The sequence below is a fragment of the Malaclemys terrapin genome, chromosome 1, assembly GCF_027887155.1.
Source record: "Malaclemys terrapin pileata isolate rMalTer1 chromosome 1, rMalTer1.hap1, whole genome shotgun sequence".
In the NCBI taxonomy this organism is placed as follows: domain Eukaryota; kingdom Metazoa; phylum Chordata; order Testudines; family Emydidae; genus Malaclemys; species Malaclemys terrapin.
Window position 1 is genome coordinate 19457634 of NC_071505.1, and position 18833 is coordinate 19476466.

The following is an 18833-nucleotide window of genomic DNA, read 5'->3' on the forward strand; positions in this document are numbered from 1 at the left end:
GCTGCCTTCTGGGATTTGCATTACTGTATTACCTTTAGGTTCATAGTCTTCTACAATTTCTATCGATATTAACTATTTGTAGCTCTTAATTATACCATCAAAACAAATCTCTATTTTGGACCCTAAGAATGAAATTCTGGCCCCATGGAAGTCAATGACAAAGCTCCCATTGGCTTCAAAAGGGCCAGGATTTCACCCTAGGTGTTTTAATATTTTTGGTTTGGGTTTTTTTTGCATGTTCCACCTTTAGAATTTTAGCACTCCAAAATGTCTTACTAGTCTAATGAAGGGTTTTTTTCTAGCAATTGCAGAATTCGTAGATTCCCTTCATTTTTAGTATAAAGTCGGTTATTTGAAGGATTTGTATTTAAAAATAACATTAAGGGGAAAACACACACACACAAACAAAAAGGTACTACCTTGAAACAGACTGGGGCTTTTGCTTCTTAGCACAGCCTACTAACTCTTCTTCAGATCAGGGGTTAAGCACTAGCAGCCTGAAACAATCCTTTAATACACTACAGAGCTTAATATTCTTAGAAGAGACATATTTTCATTTGAATAGATTTAAGCAGCAAGGTGGCTGAAAATGTACTTTTACATAAACTCAAACTGTGAACCAGTTCCGGAAAAGCTGATATTGCGGATTAGCAAGGCTAAATCATAGATCTAAGCCTTGTCCGTTTTTAAAATACACCACATGATAACAGAATATAGTAATACACCATTTTGTATTTAATTGGATTTCTGGGTATAGAATGGGTGTCTTTTAGGCATCTCTTGAAAATACTCAGGAAAAAAATGCAAAAATCCCCATATGGGAAGAACTCATTTACTGCCTAACTTCTTTTGAGTTTCATTTCTGAAATGCAGTTTAATTCTTTTGGATATTTATGATCTAGCACTGCAGAAGCATTCATGCTGCTCAGTGGATGAGCACCATATGTCCTACCTGCTCATAACTAATATATGTCTAATTTTGTATGTGGTATTGGGTACACATTGCAGACAATACGCCCAGGGTTCTTAACACCTACTACAGCAAGGCGTGCACACAGCTCTTATGGGTGCCTCAGAGCATGAGTAATGAAGTGCTGCGTTAGCCTAGAACTAAATTCTCCCCTTTATTATATTTGAAAATGCATCTATTGCAATGATTTTCCTTTTCTGCGTCATTTCATTTTCCTTTCCAAAACTCTCTGAATTGGTTTTTAGCAATCAACGTTTTGCACTCATCATATGTACTAGCTACTTTGTGACGCCAGATAATTTGGTCATGATTCTCCACTGCTTTGCAATCGTGTGTTTCTGTGCATAGGTGTAATATGCTACCAATACAGAATGGCAATGTGTTATATCCATTTCGCAGAGCTCTAAATGAATTCATGGGGTGCAAGACAGTGGGAAATCCATACCCTTTGGTCCCTATATGCAGGACCAGCATTGGGTTGTGTGAGGCACTGTACAAAGTAGGCCCTATGACACCTCAGACACACTCTATTAATATTGATAGTTTATGTAGTGGAGTGGAAATATCTAGCAATTGTTTGGGCTGGACTGGAAGGCCTAACTGGTACATGACCAGGCCTCATTAGGGAAATGCAGCAAGATTTTGCATCTGGGAAAAGGTGGGTCAAGAAGCTTGTCTGTTATGCTGAAGATTCAGAAAGCCATTTTATGAATACCCAATTTAAGCCCTATTTACATATTGGCCTCATGCTAGTGTAAGGAGCATTTCAGGCCAGGTGCACTGGAACAATTTTTATAGTGGGAGTGTTGAAAGGAGGCGCGTTCGGTCACAACGTCGAACAAATTTGTCCTGTCTCAATCTACAGATGGGTGGATAGGCCAAACCTGAGCATCACTGTAACCCTGTGCGCCAGGTCACAGCTCCAGGAGCAGGGAGGCGGGCAAGTGCACAGTGTCCCTGTACTGCAAACCAGGGGCTGCTGCTGCATCCCTAGTTTCTGCACCACTGCTTCAGGCAGTCTGTGCCTGGAACAGAGCCACATAAAGACTCCATACCCCCCACAACTGCACCATCATTGGGTGGGTAGGAGAAATCCCATGTTGCACGGAGGAAAGTCCTGAGTAGAATTATGTCTCTCCTAATGGATACTGGGTAGCCAGGGAAGCCAGCAGGCATCCTTTCAGCCTCCCAGAGTCACCTAGAAGTCACTTCACACACACATAATCAAGCTAATTGTCCCAGGACTCCTCCTCAAATAAGTGGTCTCTCGGCCAGGATGAATAGTGTGTGACCTTCCTCCTGTAAACAACCTAGGGAAGTACCGCATACCCACACCACTCCCAAAACCACTATTCACTCAGGACAAGAAGCAAGTAGATCATGAGAAATAAAAAGAAAATAAGGAAAGAAGAAGTGGGACCTCTAAACACTGAGGATGAGGTGAAGATTGAAGATAATCTAAGCATGGCCCTGTCCATCTCTCTGTCTTTCACCTAAGAAGACAAAAGAACCAGACCTTTGGATTTTGTGACTGAGAATTTGGTCAAGTGTGTTGCTGGGAACATGTGGTAAGGATTTTACCTTGAAGCAAGTCTAGTTTGTTAAGTTTTGTTACTAGAAAGCAGTTTATCTTTATTTCTCTTGTTACCCTTTCTGACTTTAATGCCTTAGACTTCTACTCACTTAAAATCTATCTCTATGTAGTTAAATAAACTTGTTTTATATTTTAATCAAAACTAATCCAGTGTCATGCTTAAAATGAATTGTTTGGTAACAACCATTAGGGCAGCAGAGTGTTGTACATTGACCTCTTACAGGGGCAATGTATTTCTAATATTTGAACTGTCCAGGGGAGGGCTGGACAGTGCAGAACACACATTTTGAGGGAAAATTCGGGACTGGGAGTGTGTTCTAGTCACCCTGCATGTGGTAACCAAGACTGGTGGAAACCAGAGTGTTGACTGGAATGTTGCTGACAGGCTGCAGCTATAAACAACACTCAGGGTACGACCTGCATGCTGTTTGTGAGGGGCCCAGCTTGGGAGCTACAGCAGCAACCTTGTGAGGCACCCCAGGTTACAGAGCAGGTGGTGACACAACCTCTCACTAGTCTGGATTCCAACCCAGAAGGTGATAGATGTCCAGGCTACTTTTAAGACAACTATATAAAACCACAGAATCATAGAAATGTAGAGCTGGAAGGGACCTCAAGAGGTCATCCAATCCAGGCCCCTGCGCTGAGGCAGGACCATGTGTTCCTAGCCCATCCCTGACAAGTTTTCGTCTATCCTGTTCTGAAAGACTTCTCATGTGGGGGATTATACAATCTCCCTTGGAAGCTTATTGCAGAGGACTTTAGAAACTTAAAAAAATAGGTCAATGGCATCACTGCTTTGCTCCGACTTAAGTCAGCAGGTTAGCGTGCTTCGTCTGTGCTCTAAGCTGCTGCCCCTTACATTCACATCACAGGCATTCAGCTGGGTCACAAAAACATTTCTGATCCATTGCCCACAGCTGCTGAAGCATGATTGCCAGAAGCGGATAGAAGGGAATCTGCGATATCGAGGCAGACACTGGAATGGTGACACATGCACACCAGAGTATGGTTACAGGTGAAGGCTGCAATTTCATTAAACTATTAACCACCAAGGAACCACTCCCTGAGCTGGTGCAGTACAGAATTAAACTGAGTACCAATGGGCCTGGGATCTACAAACCTGGGGATAGGGCTGAGGGCAATACCCCCTAGAAACCCCAAAGCTCTACAGGGAAGCCAGCACATTCCCTTCATCCATGCTGGAGGTAGGAAAACCTTACCGAAGCAAGAATGTAAAAAAGGTGTGTGGCCAGCAGTGCCCCTTATACCGGCACATGAGCATGCGGATCTAGAGGGCACTAGAGCCAGCCTGACGGATACCATTAAAGGAAAAATTTCCGGCAATGGTGCACGCAGTGCGCACGTGCCTACCATGGAATGGACATGAGCAAACACTCGAAGAACTTGCCTCTTCAACAAAGGCTTTCTGTCATAAGAATGACACTCACATCACTGGACATCCCTTCTAGATATAAGCCCCTATCAAAACAACAAACAAACAAGATGAAATTCAGTAAAGACAAGTGCAAAACTACAAAATGGGAAATACCTGGCTAGGTGGTAGTACTGCTGAAGAGGATCTGGGGGTTATAGTTGTGACAGGTTGCCCCCCTTAGGATGCTGAGATACCACTGAGCCTGCCTGTCATGCCAGCCTGGGCCCCATTTTTACCTATCTTGCTGAGCCAAGCTATTACGCCTCCTACAGCACACTCGCTGGCAGGGCCAAACCCAACTGCAGAACGAAGCAGACACTGAGATCAGTTCTGGGAAGGCTCAGCTTAAGGGACTTGCCCCAGCACTCAGGTGTCCACCTCCCTTGGAGTGCAGACCCAAAGATATATTACGAAATCTGCCTCCTCCCCTCCATTGTGAATTGTACAAATGGGGTTATATTATAAACAAGAAATAAGTTTATTAACTACAAAAAGTGAATTTTAAGTGAATATAAGAAATAACAGACAGAACAAAGCAGATTACTGAGCAAATAAAACAAAATACGCAAGCTAAGCTCAATATACTTAAGCAGCAGGTTACAAAATATAATTTCTTACCCTCAATGTTATTTTAGGCTTGGTTTCAAAGTTTCTGTGGTTTACAGTTCCAGTTATATTCCTTTTCAGACGGACCCTTGTCTCAGTCTGGACTCCCCCTTTGCCTTCAAGTGTCTTTAGCAGTCTCTTTTCTTGGGCAGACAGGCCATGGAGAGAAGGAGTCCCGTTTGCCTTCCTCCCCACCCTTAAATAAGATTTACACAAGGCAGGAATCCTTTGTTTCCCAAACTTGACCCCCACCCTCCTCCCCTTTCAGTGGAAAGTTACAAGAAGTCCCAGATAATGTTTAGTATCAGGTGACAAGACCAGGTGATCTAGTAGTGTCACAGTTACGTCCCCGGAGGACTCCCAGGAGGGAGCGAGATTAGTATCTTCATGGTCTTGTTGTTTCTTCCTGATGGCCCATCAAATCTGATCGCCTGTCGTCTGGTGGGTGTCTTCCCAATACACACCCAGTTGTAATGGTTACATAGTCTGTATTCCTAACTTTAGCTACAGAAATGATACATGCATACAAATTGAATAATCGCATTCAGTAAATCATAACCTTTCCAATGACACCTTCAAAGACCCACCTTGCATAAAATATATCTCAGTTATGTTATATCCATATTATAAGCATATTTCCATAAACAATATGGAGTGTAACATCACAATAGTGGATCACAAATTGAATATGGCCCAACAATGTGATGCAGTTTCCAAAAAGGCTAATATTCTGAGATGTATTAATAGGAGTATTAAAACAAGATATAAAGGAATTTGAAATTATGCCCACATATCTAGATCTCTGCAGGTGGGAGCTTTATGCTCAATCCTGAAACAGACCAAAAAACAAACAATATATTTAAATTGACATATTATCCCTTAAGGTGGCTGACTATAGGTCCTAAAAGACCCTGAGTGCCAGCACCCAATAGATTGCTTCTCATCAGCTTCCATGCTTAACATTGTAGCTATTGCTCTAGTTGCTCCGTTGCCCTAGAGCAGGGTTGGCAACCTCTGGCATGCGGCTCGCCAGGGTAAGCACCCTGGCAGGCCGGGCCAGTTTGTCTACCTGCCACATCTGGAGGGTTCGGCCAATCGCGGCTCCCACTGTCCACGGATCGCTACTCTAGGCCAATGGGGGCGGCGGGAAGTCGTGGCCAGCACATCCCTCAGCCCGCGCCACTTCCCGCCGCCCCCATTGGCGTGGAGCAGCGAACCGCGGCCAGTGGGAGCCGCGATCGGCCAAACCTGCGGACGCGGCAGGTAAACAAACTGGCCCTATGGGTGCTTGCCCTGGTGAGCCGCGTGCCAGAGGTTGCCGACCCCTGCCCTAGAGCCTAAGTTAGCTCCCCATCTTTCCCTCCCCTCCAACCAGGAGTGGTGGGAGGAAAAGGAGTTGATGCACCTGTCCTCTCTTCTCCCACCCGCCAATGACACGCCCCATTTAGCGAGGTGACTATTTGCGCACTCATGTCATTGAGCTCATCGATGTATGCCATATTAATGTGGTCATATGGAGAAAGACAGCACATGGCAATGCTGGATCCAAATGAGGGTTGATCAAAATATCCAAACATTTTCACAGAAATGAATGTAAATGAAATGAAATTTGCATTTTGTTTGAAAATTTTCACTGAAGTGTTAGATTTTTCTTGATTTTTAAATAGGTATCTTAATAATGGGATGGGAGGTTACCATTTTCCCTCCACTAGCTTTCCTTTTTTATAATTATTTCCCCTTTTCTAAAGGAAAAATGTAAAATAAATATATATTAGTGGTTTTTTAAAATAATTCCCCACTGGCTCTCTTCTTTACCCATTTTCCTGATGAAAAAAAGGGCAAACTGTACAATAGAAAGTATTGGGGGAGGGGAGAGGGAATATCCCCAAATAAAAAAAAAATTGTTTTGGTTTTCAGAAACCAAAATGAAAGTTTTCAGTTTGTAACAAAATGAATCTTTTAATTTCATTTAAAAAAATTTCCATTGGAAAAAAAAACATTTTTTTAAGTATTGAATCAAAAATTATCTGTGAAAATTCAGTGGCAAAAACCATTCTTTTTTGAAAAAATATTTGATGAAAGTAATTTGACCAGCTCTAATCATAACGAAGTCTGTCACAACATTCAAAATAAACTGTGGGGACAACTGATAGCCCTGCCTGTGTTAGTGCTCCTTATACTGTCGCTCCTTCCCTTTAGAGTGGAGAGTGATGGAGCAGCTTCCTTTGCTCCTTAAGTTCTTTATATCCGTTTCTCTATATATCAACTTGAAACAAGGTAATGGTGCTACAGCCAGTAAAGAGTTAACAAGTCCAGGCTGGTCATATGGAAGCTTGGGACGAATATAAAAGGAATCTGGATTGCAGGGGAGCTGAGGAAAAAGGTGTGTCTGTGTGTCCTCAGTTCCTGACTGGCTGAAATAGGTAGAACCTCTTGTGAGTACTGCTTAGGTTTTTTTTATGAGTGATTTGCTTTTGTTTAGTGGATGAAAAAACAAGCCCTGAGGAAAAGGCCTCAAATAAGAGTGCTAATTCTTAGGCTTGGTCTACACTACCCCCCCTAATTCGAACTAAGGTACGCAACTTCAGCTACGTGAATAACATAGCTGAAGTCGAAGTACCTTAGTTCGAACTTACCTTGGTCCACACGCGGCAGGCAGGCTCCCCCGTCGACTCCGCGGTACTCCTCTCGCCGAGCTGGAGTACCGCAGTCGACGGCAAGCACTTCCGGGTTCGACTTATCGCGTCCAGACTAGACGCGATAAGTCAAACCCAGAACTTCGATTTCCAGCCGTCGAACTAGCTGGTAAGTGTAGCCAAGGCCTTAGAGTTTTGCTTCCCTTCCCTGGCTGGTGAAATCTGCCCACCAGCCTAGACATCTATTAAAACAATGAATTTGCCACCAATGTCTATAAAACACAAAGAAAAACTCACATTTCAGAAACAAAAAACAAAGCTTATTAAAGCCACTGTGAATCAACATATGAAAAGCTACTGCCATCCCATAACAGTACAAAATAAGCTATATATTATTGAACACAGAAAACTATAGTAACAGAACATTATTAAGATTGCAAAGTCAGTTTCACTCCAGAAGTCATAGGTGTCGATTCTGTGGGTGCTCTGGGGTTAGAGCACCCACAGGGAAAAATTGGTGGGTGCTCTGCACCCACCGGCAGCCAAGCTCCCCGCCCCAACTCACCCCCGCCTCTTCCCCTCCCCTGAGCATACCACATCCCCGCTGCTCCTCCCAGCCGCCGCAAAACAGGTATCCCACCTTTTAGAGTAGGGATTAGAGTCCAGCTCACTTCGTGCTCAGTTTTGGCCCAGGCTGCTGTTGTAGCTTCCCATCCAGTAGGGTTGCCAACTATCTAATCACACAAACCCAAACACCCTTGCCCCGACCCCTGCCCTGCCACTTCTGCAAGGCCCCATCCCTGCCCCGTCCCTTTGAGTCCACTCCACTCAATCCCCCATCACTCTGTCACTTGCTTTCCCACACCCTCACTCACTTTCACCAGGCTGGGGCAGGGGGTTTGGTTGCAAGAGTGTGTATGGGCTCTGGGCTGGGGCAGAGAGGTTCAGAGTGTTGGAGGGGGCTCCGGGCTGAGCCTGGGGCAGGGGGTTGGGGTGAAGGGTGTTTAAGGGGGCTCAAGGCTGGGGCAGGGGGTTAGGGTCCGGGAGGGGGTGAGGGGTGCAGGGTCCCGCCGGGCGGCGCTTACCATGGGTGGCTCCTGGTCGGTGGCTCCCTGCCTGCCTGCTCTGGCCCTACTCTGCTCCCGGAAGCGGCCAGCACATCCCTCCAGCCCCTGAGGGGGTAGCGGACTCCACATGATGCTTCATTTTGTATTGATCTAGAATGACAGTTTTTTGAATTCTTTGGTGAAATGAAGAAGAAAAATAGTAAGAAGAAAGTTCATTTTGATTTCAAGACTTTTAATTTTTTAAAAATGAAATTGAGAGAAATTATAAAACAAAACATCTTCCAAAATGAAAAGTTGAAACATTGTGTTTAGAAATGCCAAAACTGATCCAGAAGAATTGAGGAGGTTTTATGGACAGCCAAATATTGGTTTAATTTCTGCTCTCTCCCCCATGAGCACAATTCTAAGGGGAAAGCTGTTCCAAATAGATATTAGTATCTTGCTGGAACTGATAGGAGATGGGTAGCTAGGGCTGGATCTCTAGTCCTTGGAAGAAAGTGTGACATGTAAGTAGTTGGTGATGGCTTTAAATTTTATATATGAGCATAGGCTAATGCTGTCAATGCAGATAAATGAGTGTTGCTTTGTGTAACTTCTAAAGCAGGGGTCTCAAATTCGCGGCTTGCGGACCATCTGTGGCCTGCAAATCTCTCCAATGTGGCCCAGGGGGCTCCAGCAGTTTTGGGGCCGAGTCTCTCCCTTGGCCCCACCTGCCACCCCCGGGCGCTTCCCTCCCCCGGGCGATTTAAAATGGCCCGGGATCCTAGCAGCGCATCGGAGCTGAGCGGCATCTGCCTGCTCGCTCCACGTGTCTGCCGGCCCCTCCCTTGGCCCCAGGGAAGCTGCCCCCGAGCGCCCCTGCGGCCAATGGGAAGCTGCGGGGGTGGTGCGTGGGGGCAGCAGTGCGCCGAGGCCCCCTGGTCCGCTCTGCCTTGGAGCCCCAGGTAAGCACCGCCCTTCCCTCCCAGAGCCTGCACCCCCACCCCCTTCCCACATATCCTCTCCCACTCCCAAACTCCCTTCCAGAGCTGCAACCCCACCCCTTCCTCCTGCACCCCCAGCCCAGAGCCTGCACCCCAACTCCATACCAGAGCCTGCACCCAATCCTCTATCCCCAGACCTCCTTCCCCATCCAAACTCTCTCTCAGAGCCTTAGGCAGGTGGGGGGTGGAGTTTTGGGGGGCGGGTTCTGGGCAGCATGAGTGATATTATTGGCCCACTGGGAGGATTTGAGGACTGGCACTGGCCCTATGGTAAATTGAGTTTGAGACTCCTGTTCTAAAGGGAGAAATCCACTGGGAAACAATTTGTGAACCCTGTAAAATGGCAGCAGACAGCTTTCAGTATCATTGTTAATGGAACTCCCATGTTTGCAGCCCTGTATTTTAAACAGCAGTGCCCTGCACATGTTGAAGCCTAAAGAACTGTGGTCTCTGTGCCTGTCCCTGCTTTATAAAGAAAAAAAATACTGAGGTGCTGAGAAAGTGACTTGAAAGCCATAAAGTAGTAGTTTGTCACAATCTGTGATATTCCCGTGGGAATGGTTTGGTTGCACATAGTGATTTTGCTGGAGACTTTTGTCCTTTCCTGGCTGCTTTCATCTGCACTGAAAAGTTGACAAAAAATAGTAACTTCACACACTAAACTGCGGATCATTCAGCCTTGCTAATTATATAAAAATAGTTCTAATTATAATACCACAAAGTATTTTTATATTTATAAGTGGCAGGTGCTAATTTGTGTGTGTGAATTGTTGCATTTTTAGATTTAGCAAATGAGTATGGTGCTATCTTTTAATTAATCGTTAATCCTGTTCCGGCCCCTGCTCTCTAAAAAACTACCGGAAAGCCAGCTTAACTGTTGCCTGTGAATTCCCATTGCACAGGGAGGATCATGGGTGGCAAGCTGATAGGGTCTAGAAATGAAACTGATTTAGGATTTGTGGCTAGGGAAAAAAGGAGATGTGGGCTATGGTGTATCTGCACTTCAGATCTTCCCAATTTCTGGAGTAGCGCCTCAAGGGCCTAAGGGTGCCAGGCATAAATAACAGCAGAGTTTGGGCTGCTGTAACTTGTGCTGGAAACCAGGCTGGTCCGCAGACTGCTCCAGAATTCGAGGACCACAAGTATTTAAATCTTCCTTTTGTTTTTGATGGGGTCAGCTAAGCTGGTTGGTTTTGAGCTGTTTACCTGCTGTCATGTAATAGTGTCAGTGTAACACCAGGTACACCATCCTTTATAGTCTCAGCATCTTTTGGTTTCAGCAGGCAAAACCTGAGCTTTTTTATGTTGCAAATGTTAAACAAACAGAAATCCTAGAATCTTCAGTCTGTGGCCTTCATTATCTGTTATTATACGGCAGTCATCTTCATGGTGCCTGAGTGAATAAGGGAATTTCAATTTGAGAAGAAAGGAGTTTTACTCTCATTTAATGTCAGGATGAAATTTTAATTTAAAATTTCTTTGCTTTCCTTTATGGGTTTTTGTTTGTCTCTTCAGTTTATCTTAATAGTTCTCTGATTTACTATTCTTTCCTTCACTCTATTTCCCGTAGCAACCAGTCAATCACTGACTCTACCTAGAGAAGCAGCAACAATTTATGAATACACCAAGCATAACCTGCAAGTCATTCACGTGACTACAAGATGGAGTAAATGGAATGTCTGGCTGCCTTCAATAAGATATGAGAACACGTACAGACATCAGGGAGTCCTGTCAAATGAGCCGTGTTGGTAGAAGAAATGGAAATGGGCATCCTTTCAGAAAAGTTAACTATATCAGCAATACATCAGCACTAGAATAAATTATCCTGTATACAGAAGAAGAATGCAAATAATAAAATCCAATGAAGAATCAAAACAAATATTGATATATCTTCTCCTTTACTTCTTTTTAAATGGTTGTCAGATACAATATATTCACCAAAAGAATAAAAACACCTTGTGATGGGCGGGGCCTTGCTGGTCGAGCTGGGGCGCCCCTCATCAGTCCACTGTGGGTGTGTGTGACGGGTTCAGTCACAGAGACCCCCTTGGGACTTTCACCTGATGTGCTGAAATTACCTCTGAGTCCGTTTTCCCTGCCAGCTTGGGACTTCCAGAACCCTGTCTTGTTGAGCCAGACACGCTGGCCTGCTGCAACACAGACCCAGGGTCTGGTCCATGCCCCCAAAGCTGCAGACTTAACTAGAAACAGCTCAGCAGGTTGCCTGTTTCCAGCACCAAGACACCCAGTTCCCAATGGGATCCAAACCCCAAATAAATCTGTTTTACTCTGTATAAAGCTTATACATGGTAAATTCATAAGTTGTCCACCTTCTATAACACTGGTAGAGAGATATGCACAGCTGTTTGCTCCCCCAGGTATTAATCACTTACTCTGGGTTTATTAATAAACAAAAGTGATTTTATTAAGTATAAAAAGAGGGATTTAAGTCGTTTCAAGTAATAACAGACAGAACAAAGTAAGTGACCAAGCAAAATAAAGCAAAAACACGCAAGCCTAAGCCTAATCATTAAGAAACTGATTACAGGTAATCTCTCACCCTCAGAGATGTTCCAGTAATCTCCTTTCACAGACTAGACTCCTTCCTAGACTGGGACCAATCTTTTCTCCTGATACAGTGCTTGTTAGTTCCCGCAGATATCTCAGGTGAAAAGCAGGGGTTTTCTCATGACTGGCAGCTTCCTTTGTCCTTCTCCACCCCCTTTATAGCTTTGGCACCAGCCGGGAATCTTTTGTCTGTGCTTGAACCGTTCCCCTCCTTTTAAATGGAAAAGTATTAGATTTTAGATAGATTCCAGTATCTAAGGCTGTGTCTACACTGCATACCTTTCAGAAGCATAGGGAGGGGCAGTAGCTTTGTTGGCGGGAGAGCATCTCCCACTGGCAAAGTACTATCCACACTAGTGCTTTTTGTCATTAAAACTTTTTTGTTGGTCAGGGGTGTGTTTTTCCTCAAACTCCTTACCGACAAAAGTTTTAATGACAAAAGTGCAGTGCAGACATAGCCTCAGTGTACTACATCTATGCAATTACCTTCATCAACCACAATTGTAATCTCATCAAAGAATGAAATCAGGTTTGTTTGAAAAGATCTGTTTTCCACAAAACCACGTTGACTGCCATTAATTATATTTCTATACTTTAATTCTTTATTAGTTGCATCCCATATCAGCTTTTCCGTTATTTTGCTGAGGATTATAGGCTAACTGGCATATAGTTACCCAGGTCATACTAATTGCCCTTTGAATATTGGCACACAACATTAGCATTAATCTTCTGGAATTTTCCTGGTATGGCAAGATTTATTAAAAATTCACATCAAAGGCCAGAGATTTCCTCAGCCAACTCTTTTAGGACTCTTGAGTACCATTTGTCTGGTTCTTCTGACTTAAAACTGTTTGTCCTAAGTATATCTTGGGTTCTATTGGTATCTCTTTCTGATTCATCTTCTGAAAATGAACAAATCACCTAACTTTTTATGCTTCAGTTTTGCATTTGAAAATAGGTATATCTTCCTAATTTTAGATTGAAATCAGGTTCTTTTTTTCTTATGTGTTTATACAGTGCCTAGCACAAGGGCCCAGATTCATGATTGGGACTCCTACATGCTTTTCAATACAAATAATTAGTAGCACCTTCCTTCTTCACAGGCTTAATTAATATTTGTAAAGCACTTTAAGGACATAAAGCAGTAGGTATTACAGAATTACAAGATAATAATATCAATAAATGTAGGACTGAGAAAATGAAGAGAGAAAATTATTAATGTTCCATTTTTCTAGGTAGCTTGTGAGATTATTAGAGTCATATTTCAGGAAAGCACTTAAGCATATGTTCAACTTTGAAGTCAATGGGACTCAAGCACTGCTTAGTGCTTTCCTGAATCAGGGCCTAAAAGTGCTGGTGGGAAACCCCATGACTCCTTGCTCTGTCATGAACAAAAAGAATCAGACAAGTAAGAAATTACAGAATCAAAACTCCCCACTAGTCACTATTAGAGACAAGTTCCACATATTCCATACTTTTGGGGTGTTAGAAGCCTGAACCCAAACCCAGATTCAAATTTTTCAAACCTCTGTAACGGGGGTGAACCGCAACCCTGAATTCAAACCTCTGCAAACTTTAAACTCTGTTTACCTCATAAAATCAATTGGAATGTTGTGGATTGAGTTTATGATTAGTTAGTGTAGCTTGCAAGACCTTGCGTGAGTGAGTGCCCACTCTCAAATACTGGTCTCAGCTTCAACACATCAAAATCATTAAAAATATGTTCACTACAAACTTTCTCTTTGGGTACGTCTACTCTAAATCCGGAGGTGTAATTTCCAGCTTGAATAGACATTCCTGTGCAAGTATGTACCTAGGGACTTGGACGGGATTATATCTGGGGCAACTAGCTCCTCCCCACCACTCATTCTGCCACAGCTACACTTTTATTTTTAGTGTGTTCGCCTAATTAGAGCTAGTGCAGGTATGTCTCCCTAAGCTGGAAACTATCCCTCCGGCTCCAGTGTAGGCATACCCCAAGACTTTGTAAGAGCCCTACCTTCATCATCCCTGGTGGAGAATGTGATGGCATTCAGACTTGCATGGCTGTTGACGTGCTTTTTATTACAGAAGTAAAGAGAAAAGAAACGCAATTATTATTAGCGGGTGTGATGGGTGGGACCTCCGGGTGGGACCCCCCCCCCTTCTGGAATGCCACCTGATATACTGGGATTTCACTGAGCCTCTCCTGCTCGACCAGTCTGGGTTTCCTCTCCCTGCTTTGCTGAATTAGGCTCTCCAGCCTCTTGCAGTTCACACACACACACACAGGTAGGGCCACTGAAGTCAGCTCTGTGTGAGAGGACTCCCCCAACACTCATGTGCACATCCCTTTTGAGAGATAAACCCAAAATAATACTGTCTTGCACTGTACAGAAAAATCTGCACAGGACAAGCTCATAAAAATTCCTCAATGTAAATTGAGATGTGCAAGACTTCTTCCCCTCCTCCCCCGTTAGAAATTACATAAACTGGGTTTAATAATAAACAAAATAAGTTTATTAACTACAAAAAGTAGATTTTAAGTGGTTAAAGGGATAGCAAACAGAATAAAGCAGATTACCTTAGTAAATAAACAAAAGCAGCAAACTGAGCGTAACACACTAGATAGGTAGGATACAAATTAGCAAATTCTCACCCTGAATGATAAACCGGCTGGCAGATTCTTAAGGCATAAGTTGCCTTGGTTTTCCCAGATTTTCTTACACAGGCTAAAAATCCTTCCAGCCAGGGACCATCACTTCCCACAGTTCAGTCTTTGTTCCACAGGTGATTTCAGGTGTGTGTTGTAGGGAGAGTGAGGTTCCCCTCATGTTGTCATTGTCCCTCTTTTATATCTTCCCCTCACTTGCTGGAAAGCTTTTTTGCTGTGACCAGGGTCAAACAGTTCCCATTGTGTAGAGCTATCTCTGAGAGGTTTCTATTGCACACAGGGTAATCCTTATGCTTTGTGCATTTCTTCAATAATCCACTAACATTGTTTGGCTTCATCCAACGTAGCACATTTTAAATACAGAGACTTGGTCAATATTCCCAGCTTCAGATACCAAAATGATACATGCATACAAATTGGATAAACACATTCAGAAAATCATAACTTTCCAGTGATACCTTACATGAGCCATCTTGCCTAAAGTACATCTCAGTTATGTGATATCCATATCATAAACATATTTCCATCAAGAATATGGAGTGTAACGTCACATGTGGATTTTACTGGTAGCCCACACTAGTGCACAATCAGAGGAACAGAAAGTAAGTGCAAATGAGTTTTCAATTGATCCTTCATGTCTATATCTCCTCCTCACAAAAATGTGTGTGTTGGCCTTGGAGAGGGGCATGAAGTATAATGCATAATTTTCCATTTCCATTCTACTCCTCAAGCTGTCATGAGACATTTCACGCTATTTTTAGCCTCATTCTACCCTTCACATTATCGAGACAATTGGAAGGTGTTATATGTTTTTCTGTTCTTGTTCAAATGCGTGTAATGCAAAGGGATTAATATTATGCCATCCTCTGCTCCCGTTACAGTCTCTCTTGGAGAAACAGTATAATTGGAAAATATACCAGCCATTTAAACAGTCTGTGACAATTCACTGTGGTGGGGAAAGGTGCTAAAATACAAGAAGAAGAATACAGGCGTCCATTTTTGGGAAAAGGGATGATGCCAAGAATTGGAGGGAATACATATTGAATAATCCTTTCTTGTAACAGCCCTGAGATTCCCCATTCTCAGAGTCTTCTTCTTTCATGGTCAGAAGATAAGTGATGGGGGAGGGCAGATACTGTACAGATCTACAAGAGATTTTTTTCTTTTTGTAACAAAACAACCCATTAGATAGATGGAGTCTTGTTGCCCATGGTAACAGGAAAACTGCATTCCAGCTGCCTGACTAGTTTTATCTATTTCTTTCTAAATTATAAATAAAAACAGCAGCAAAAGAGAAGTAATTAGGGTTATACATTGTTTGGTAATTAGAGGGAGATTTGGTAACAGAAGAGATTTGTTAAGAGAATACTGTAAAACCTATTAGTTATATGGGTAGTATTTGCTTTCAGCATTTAATGCCTCTAACTGTACATACAATAACAATATCCTGGAGGGTCGCCTCTCTCTCCACTGCCAGACAGCTTGGGAAAAGGAGCTTGAGTTTCGTTACACTGTTTGTTGGAGGTGGGAGTCCTGTCTGGCTTTGCTTGCATATACACACACTACAAAATGTACTGTGCATGCTTTTGCCTGAGTATGAAAAAGTATGAGCACTTTCACATTATAGAGTACGGGCTAGATCCTCAAAGGGGACTTGGGGGTTGTCTACACACCCAATTAGACAACAGCAAGCTGGGCAGTCACTCTTCCCTGCACTAACCTTCCATGGTCTAACTGTCTATGTACACGCCGATGACGTGCCTTAACGGTTTGGTAGAACACTTTGTTCTAGAGCAGTGTTTCCCAAACTTGGGACGCCGCTTGTGTAGGGAAAGCCCCTGGCTGGCCGGGCCGGTTTGTTTACAGCCCCATCCACAGGTCTGGGCGATCGCGGCTCCCACTGGCCGCGGTTCACTGCTCCAGGCCAATGGGAGCTGCTGGAAGTGGCGGCCAGTAAGTCCCTCGGCCTGCGCCACTTCCAGCAGTTCCCATTGGCCTGGAGTAGCGAACCGCAGCCAGTGGGAGCTATGATTGTCTGGACCTGCGGACACAGCAGGTAAACAAACTGGCCCGGCCCACCAGGGGCTTTCCCTACACAAGCGGCATCCCAAGTTTGGGAAACACTGCTCTAGAGTCATCTTTGAAACATGACTACTTCAAAGCCCATTAACAAACTGTTAACATGCATCAGCAGGGTGCACACAGACAGGTAGACCATGGTAGTTTATTGCAGGTTAGATTCACTTCTGCCACAAATGGGCATGCCTAGTGGTCAGAACTGTGGCAGTCAGGAACCAGGAGTTGGAGCCTAATGATTAGAGCCACATTCAGGAACCAAAAGTCAGAGCCAGAGTCAAGAACCAGGCCATGGAGCAGGGCTAGAGCAGACTGGGAACGAGGCAGTCACAGGAGCAAGTGCAGCTTTAGGCATAAGCCCAGCAGCAGATTCAATGCTTAAGAGCATGCTGGTTGGTTCCCCTCAGCCAGTCAGGTGGATTGGCCAGTCAGCCGGTTCTGCTGTAGCTCACCAGTGTTCATTAGTCTGCCTGGAGTTTGAGCTAGCTAGTCCCAGGCTGAGCTGCAGGTCTTGGTTCCTGACAACACAGTCTTTGCCATGGTCCAATTGTTCTTGTACACAAGCCCTTAGTCTCATGTTGCAATGCCTAACTTTGGGTGACGGGCTACCCAGTGGAATCCACAGCCCTGAGTTAGGTTCCTGCCACCCAGGCTCCGTACAATGCATGGGGAGAGTAAGGCACCTAAGAATGGAATTCACAGAAGGCAGCAAGCTGAGCAAGGAGATGCCTAAGCCAGCCAATAGGAAACAATGAGATGGTGCGGCCCAAACTGTAGGGAGTTAGGCACCTCCCTCTGCTTGTGATCCCCACAAAAAAGAAGAAGGAAGAGGTTTCCCCACCCCAAATACGGCAGGCAATCGATGTTCTGGGATCGATTTATCGCGTCTGGTTTAGACCCCGGATCCATCCCGGAAGTGCTCGCCGTCGACACCGGTACTCCAGCTCGGCGAGAGGAGTTATTAACGTAGCTGAATTTGCGTACCTTAGTCCGAAGTGGGGGGTTAGTGGGGACCAGGCCTCTCTCCTGTTGAAGTTGTTCCAGTGCTTATAGATAAATAAATATATATTCATCAGAGCAGCAACTGGAACCTGACTATCACACACCCCTCATTAACTGTCTCTGACCCAATTAATATTATTTTTTGATTCAAAGTGGAACAGCATCAACAAGAGAGATACTGGCTATTGCCATCTAGTTTAGAAGTTAGGGCAATCACCTCAGAGGTGGGAGACCTGGATTCAAGTCCCTGCTCTGAACCAGGCAGAGCGGTGATTAGAACCTGGGTTACCCCCCTTGTGGGGTATAAGGGAGTAGTATTGGTGGCACCACCTCCTCCTCTGCTGTTTTTTTGTGGGGGGAGAGGGGGGAACCTGTAAGTGTGCTCTGAGGCCATCTAAGAACATGCCTACTGGATTGAACCTCGCAGGCAAGGTAGACATGGGGAATGCATAGTTTGGGGACTAGGTGCTGAGCAGCTTGGTGGTGTCAGGACTTAGGCAGCTTTTCATTTTCCCGCTACCAGAAATGTTGGTGCCTACAGGATTAGGTGGCAGCTGAGTGCATTTTTAAGGGTCTAAATTTTGGGCTTGGGCACCTAACGTGACAGTTAGATTAGATGCCTGAAACCCTTTATGAATCTAGCCCTATGTCTTCTGTGTGCCAGTCCAGAGGAGAGAGATTGCAAATGAAGCCAATACACCAATAAACCAAGGGAAGATAGTGTCTCTGCATTAAAAATGTACATTTGATTTGTGTTCTCTGGTGCTTGTTAGAACTGTATGAGGGCTGGCTAGGGCTGAGCCAGGGTAAGTAAATAAGGGTTCCTGGCACGTTGACGATGGTTGAGCAGCCTGACGAAGAGCTGGCTGCTCTAGTTATTGCATCTGAACTACGAGGATATAATTATTCAAAATCCTTTACACCACATTTTACAAACATAAACAGACACAGTTCCTTTTTTGGAAGAGGCCATAATCTGAGAGAGACAAGACAAACCGACAAAAGCAAAACAAAACCTGGAGCAATTAATCAGGAACGGAAGAGTGTGGAGAGATTGCTGTGAGGAAGGCAAAAGAATTACTGAGACCTTGTTTACACTAGAACTTACTTTGGTATAATCTGTGTCGCTCAGGGGTGTGAATAATCCACACCCCTGAACAACGTACATTATACTGACCTAAGTGCTGATTTAGACAGCCCTATGTCAGTGAAAGAGCTTCTCCTGCTGACATAGCTACTA